The sequence below is a fragment of the Antennarius striatus genome, chromosome 13 (genome assembly GCF_040054535.1).
Source record: "Antennarius striatus isolate MH-2024 chromosome 13, ASM4005453v1, whole genome shotgun sequence".
NCBI lineage: Eukaryota > Metazoa > Chordata > Actinopteri > Lophiiformes > Antennariidae > Antennarius > Antennarius striatus.
Window position 1 is genome coordinate 15,451,283 of NC_090788.1, and position 6,399 is coordinate 15,457,681.

Genomic DNA, 6,399 nt, shown 5'->3' on the forward strand with positions numbered 1-6,399 from the left:
GGAGTGCTGAGGGACAGTCTGGTGGAGCATGTCAGTGAAAAATCAGGCTTTTTTTTTTTTTTTAAACTTAGTTTTTATATAACCTTATATAACCTTTTATATAACCTTCATAATTTTCTCCATAGAGTATCCATTTTTTATTCTCTCTCTCCATTGTGTTATTCTGGGGGGATGTTGGTCCAGCCAAGCAGCCGTCAGACGTTTTTTTCGACCAGAAGTATTATTCTGAGTAAATAAATCATGGTCGAGTTCAGTGTCTTTATTAACAAGGGTGCCACAGCAACCAACACAGTCCCTTTAAATACCCGCTTAAATACCCGCTTTAAACACCCGGGCAACCTCCACTGTTGCGGTGGAACACAGGGGCACCCCTTCCGGCCACCTGGTGGTCCTGTCTACCATGGTGAGGAGGTGAGTAAAACCCCCAGATGGGGGAAGCGGACCCACCTGGTCCACGTTGACGTGGTCAAGCTGTTTCTGTGAGATATGCTTTAGTGTGTTTGTGCACCTTGGCACGCTGACAGGGCACGCAGGCAGCAGCCCATCCCCGGATGTCCTTCCGGAGCCCAAGGCAGATGAACCTCGCCCCCACCAGCTTTACCGAAGCTTTAACGCCCGGATGTGAAAGGGCATGCACAGAGTCAAAAACCCGGCGGCGCCAGCTGGAAGGGACCAAGGGGCGGGGCTGCCCTGGGAAACGTCACAGAGAAGCATGGCCCCGCAGCCCTGAAAAGCCACATCCTCCAGGCGCAGCCCAGTCATGGCCGATCGGAACGCCTGGATCTCCTTGTCTGTGAGCTGGTCAGCGGCCATGGCAGAGTAGTCCACCCCCAAATGCACAGAGGTAATGTGGCGACAGCTGTGTGCACCGGCGGTGGAAGCCAGCGGAGGAACAGCTGGATAAAGAGGAAGGACGCATCGCCAGATCCCATCAGCGCCAGCATGTTCTCCATCAGCTCCGTGGGCTTTGCATCCCCCAAGCCTTTGAGCGACAGCAGCCGCTCCGCCCGCTCGGCGTCAAATAGCTGGAACACTTGCAGCAACAAGGCCTTCAGCGCGCCGTACTTCTCGGTCAGCGGTGGGTCCTTCAGCAGCCCCATGACGCGGCGGGTGGTGGGGGAGTCCAGGGCTGAGACCACATGTAAATACCTGATCTCATCTGCTGTGATGCCACGGAGGGGAAACTGCGCCTCAATATGTTGGAACCAGGGATCAGGGTCGTGCTGGCAAAACTCTGGCTGCTTAACTGTAGCCGCAAAAATCGTGGGAGAAGCGGCAGGAACCTGCGCCGAACTACCCGGCTGGGTGTCGTGACTGGCATCCATGATCACGTCGGGGTCACCAATGTGGAGGTTTGCAGGAACGAGGCAAGGGTAAGGGTGAGTTCAGTGTCTTTATTAACAAGGGTGCCACAACAACCAACACAGTCCCTTTAAATACCCTCTTCCCCTATCACACCCTTTAACCCTGTGACGTCACACCTTCCTTGTGCCTGTGGAAATATGACCACACCACCCCCATCCTGGAATCACTGCACTGGCTCCCTGTGGAACTCAGGATCAAATATAAGATTTCCCTCCTCACCCACCACGGTAACGCTCTAGCCTACCAGACGGAACTCCTCGTCCCCCAGACCACCTCACGCACCCTCCGCTCCAGCACAGCCAACCTCCTCAAGGTCCTCAGAACCAAGTTGCACAGCATGGGTGATCGATCTTCTGCTCAGCTGCTCCCAGTCTGTGGAATGCTCTCCCTGACCATCTGAGAGTGCCAGACTGTGGATTCTTTTAAACGTGGCTTAAAGGCTCACCTTTTAAAAAAAAGGCCTTTCCTTAGTCTTTTATTTATACCTTACTGTTGGGTTCTGCTGTTTTTATTAGTTTACTTCACCATAGGTTTTATGCTCTCTTTGTCTTTGTAGCACTTTGAGATTTTTATAATGTAAAGTGCAATATAAATAAAAAAATGTATTATTATTATTATTATTATATAAAGAAACAGTAATGCTCACAATCTGAATAACTAACATTAGATTCCTATATGAACAGCAGCTAACTTGTTGAGGACATAGCACCTTATTCTTTTGGACTTGAGATACACCTTATGCTCTAAATCTACATCTTATACACCCCGGCTAAATATTATGTAAACAAATAAGCCCAATTTCTCTAAAACTTCACCACCCAGTTGCAATAAAATTTATGTTAGAAATATTTATTTTTTCCATTTACTATTTATTTTTTTCATTTATGTATTTTTGAAAAAGACTCAATGTCAAGTGTTGGTGTTTAATTTTAGCTTTTGCATAGAAATGTTAATAATAACAATAGTACTAATGGTGCATTTTATTTGATAGGTGCCTTTCTGAACAGCCAGTGAAGACCATTAGTTGGATTTTGATGCTTCAAAGGCTCTGTAGTAGTGATTGTGGATATTGTAATTTAATTTCCTTTCATTTGTTTAAATAAATAAATAAATAAAACAAAATAAAACTTAGATATTAAAGAGTGAACCTACAGCTCCTGGGTATAAGTGTGCTGTCAGTTTTTAAAATATTTGTCGCCTGCATTTTGTATACTGTATGCTAAAACTGTTTAGATATTTGCTGTTAAGTGTTATAAAAGTGAAATAGTTGAGTATTACTGTACACCGATATTAAATTGTTTAAAGAAAGCCTAGTTATGGATTAATTGACATGCTCTTTCTCTCTTTTCTCTCTGCAGTGTAAGGGGTGTTCACTAACTGTCTGAAGTAGGTCTCAACTACTTAATCACTACAAACTTAAACATCCACACTTTGGGCGCACGATCCGATATCCATGTACATATTTAAAATGTCCATGTACTTTTAAGACATGGAATGCTTTAATTGTACATCAGAGTTCACTCCACACCAGTAGGTCAGAGACAAACAGAGCTGTCAATCTTTAGTTGTCACATACAGTATGTGCATGTAGTGATTTAGCTAATGAAAGAGATTACTTTGTTTGTATTAACACACATCTTAAGAGGAATGAGAATGTTTCTTGCATGTTTATAGGCTGTAGTTTTACAACAAGTATTTACGGAACTTTTAAGTCTCATAAAAGTCGCAGGCATACACCTCATACCTTAACTGATTTCAATCCAGGTGTAGTGAGAATAACTAGAGTGGCATCTCCTTCATTAGATGATTCCTTTGTTGAAAGCCATGATGAAGAGTGTGAGGAACATGAAGTTTCTGGCACACCATCAGATTGGAATGAGCAATTAAAGGCTCTCCCAGGTGTAATTGAGCAACAACTTGCAGCAACCTTACTAGGTCCATGTGCCTGGTACAGTCATAGATGAGTTTTTACAAGAACTCCACCACTTGATAAGTTCTGCATCCATCCCATTATCTAGAAGTTTTGTAGTTGATATCATTCAGCATCATAACCTTCAAGTTGATGAATCAGTCATTACATAAATTGCCACAGCAATTTGTTCATGTAACCCTGTTCCAAAGGCAATTGAGAAAGGTGACCATCTAAGCACTTCTTATCAGCGCAAACAATATTACATTATATGAAGATTTTCATGTTGTCAAACCTGTAACTTATCTACTATATCATAAAAAGAAACACACATTTCAGTATATCCCAGTACTGAAATCATTGCAACAGATTTTAAGTAATGAAGCCATCCTTGATAAGGTGATTGAAAATCATAGAGGAAAGCAGGATATCCAATTTGACTCACTTTACGAATTTAGGTCCCCTCAAGACGGTTCACATTTTAAGGAAAACAGCTTTTTAAATGCTGAGGAGTTAAGAATATCACTTTGCCTTCATGTGGATGATTTTGAGGTTTGTAACCCACTTGGTAGTTCTAGAAAAAGCACAAGCTCTGTGGAGTTTACTGGATACTTGGAAATCTGCCACCAGGGTCTCACCTTTATCATCCATTTATCTAGCAATTCTTTGAAAAGTCATGATATAAAGACATACAGTTACAACAAAGTCTTGGAACCTCTCATACAGGATCTTAAAACTCTTGAAGACCACGGTGTGTATATACCTCTATTAGGCAAAAGTCTGAAAGGCACAGTGCAGAGTGCAGTGGCCGATAACCTCGGAGCTCACAGTATTGCTGGCTTCATTGAAAGTTTCTCAGGTGATTATATTTGCTGGTTTTGCACAGCAAAGAGTTGTGATTTCCAGTCTCATTGTGTTGCCTCTGGTGCTTTTAGCCTTAGAACTCGAGAAGTTTATGCAAATCATTTAAAATCGGCTCACAAGAGCAATATACATTGTTTTGGAGTGTACTTTTACCAAAAAATTGTCTCATTTTCATGCTGTGTCTGGGTATCCTCCTGATATTGCTCATGACTATCATACCAGTAGAACTGGCATATTGTCTGGCATCATTGATATCCAGGAAGTTTTTTACATTGGAGGATCTTAACAAAGCCCTACTGACTCTTCCATATAAATTTTCAGATAAAACAAACAAGCCACACGTGGTACCACGTGGTACCAGAGTTTCTTGGCTCGAAAAACAATCGGAGGCAATGCTCACGAAAATTGGAGCTTTCTCAGGTTACTCCCATTCATGATAGGAGGTCTTATACCTGAAAACTGTCACAATCCGCTCCTGGTTTTCCCCTCATCTGCCCAGCTCTACCTGCCTTCCAATCCCACCTCATCAGTGCAATTGCCTTCACCTGTGTTTCCTCACCTGATTATCACCTGCCTGTTCAGTACATATACCCTCCCATTCCTCTCAGTCTCTGCCAGATTGTCTTTGTGTCATGCATAGCTCTCTCGCGTTGATCTCCGGACTGCTTCCTCGGTTACGACCCTGCCTGTCATCAACCTGTCTTCCTCGTCTCTGCCCCGGTAAACTGACCAGCCTTCTGTCCTTGACTACTCTGCCTGCACGTTCCTTGTCTGATATCTGTCACCTGGGATTCCTGTTTACGGAGACTGTTTGTCTGGAATATTGCTGCCATTCTGTGCGAACCTCAGAATAAACTGTTGGACTATTCCTGCTCTGGTCTCAGTCTGTGCTGTACGTGGGTCCTACCTCTGACCCGTTACAGTACAATCTGGCCATAAATGGATCCAGCACAGGTTGATCACCGGATCTCCCGGATGGAGGACATGCTTAATGAGCTGGTTGCGAATTCCGTTGCGGCTGCAGCAGAAAACCAGCAGGTTCTGGCACAAGTTCGGTGTGATGTAGCAATTCTCCACACCCGCACCCAGGCCCTGGGGCTAACACCGTCTGTCTCACCGGGAGCCACGTTCTTGTCACCTGCCTCGGCGGGCGCTGCTGCTCCGCCGTCCGCCTCAGCGGGTGTCGCCACCATTCCACCTTCGATCCGGGAGCCTAACGTGGGAGCACCGGAGAGTTATGACGGCGATCCTGCCACCTGCAATGCCTTTCTCTGCAACTGTTCCATAATTTTTTCCTTCCAGCCGCTCACCTTCTCCTCGGAGGAGGCTAAGGTGGCTTACACCGTCAATCACCTCACCCGGCGGGCACGTCTGTGGGGCACTGCGGAGTGGCAGAGAGGGACTCCCGCCTGTCGCTCTTTCCGGTCCTTCGCCGACGAGCTCCAGAAGGTTTTTGGTACTGGACCTCTGGGGGCCGACGCCGGACGAGAACTGCTGGATCTGGTCCAGGGCAGCCGTTCAGTCATGGATTACGCTATAGACTTTCGTACTACGGCCTCTCTGTGTGACTGGAACCCGGTCGCCCTCCGTGATGTCTTTTTGCGGGGCCTGGCTGGATACATCAAGGATGAGCTGGTTGCGTATGAGCTGCCGTCAACATTGGAGCGCCTGATTGAACTCGCCACCCGCATTGATCTGCGCATCCAGGCACGCCGGAGAGAAAGACGCTCTGAGCTCCAGCCACGCTCTGCCCGTCCCCGCAGTCCTCCTCGCTCCAAGCCTACAGCGGCGCCGACCTCTCTCCTGTCTGCTTCAGTCACCCCTGTGTGTGAGGGGGATCCGGAGCCGATGCAGCTTGGCCGCACCCGCCTCTCACCTGAGGAGAGGGAGAGAAGACAGCGCTTGAACCTCTGTATGTACTGCGGTCAGCCAGGGCACTTCGTCAGCCGGTGCCCAGTAAAAGCCAGAGCTCACCAGTGAACGGAGGCATACTGGTGAGCTCCATCGCTGATCCCGCCTCCTCTGAAAGGCCAAGCATCACCGCCAAGTTCCTGCTGCCTTCTGGTTCCCACTCCATCGCCGCCCTCCTCGATTCTGGGGCTGATGGGAGCATCATGGACGAGAACCTCACTCTTCAGCTGGGACTACGCCCAGAGCCGTTGCCGTCGCCCATTGCAGCCAGAGCCCTGGACGGACATGTGCTGGGGAGGGTAACATCTCAAACCAACCCGGTGCGCATGCTCCTGCCAGGGGGGCACGGT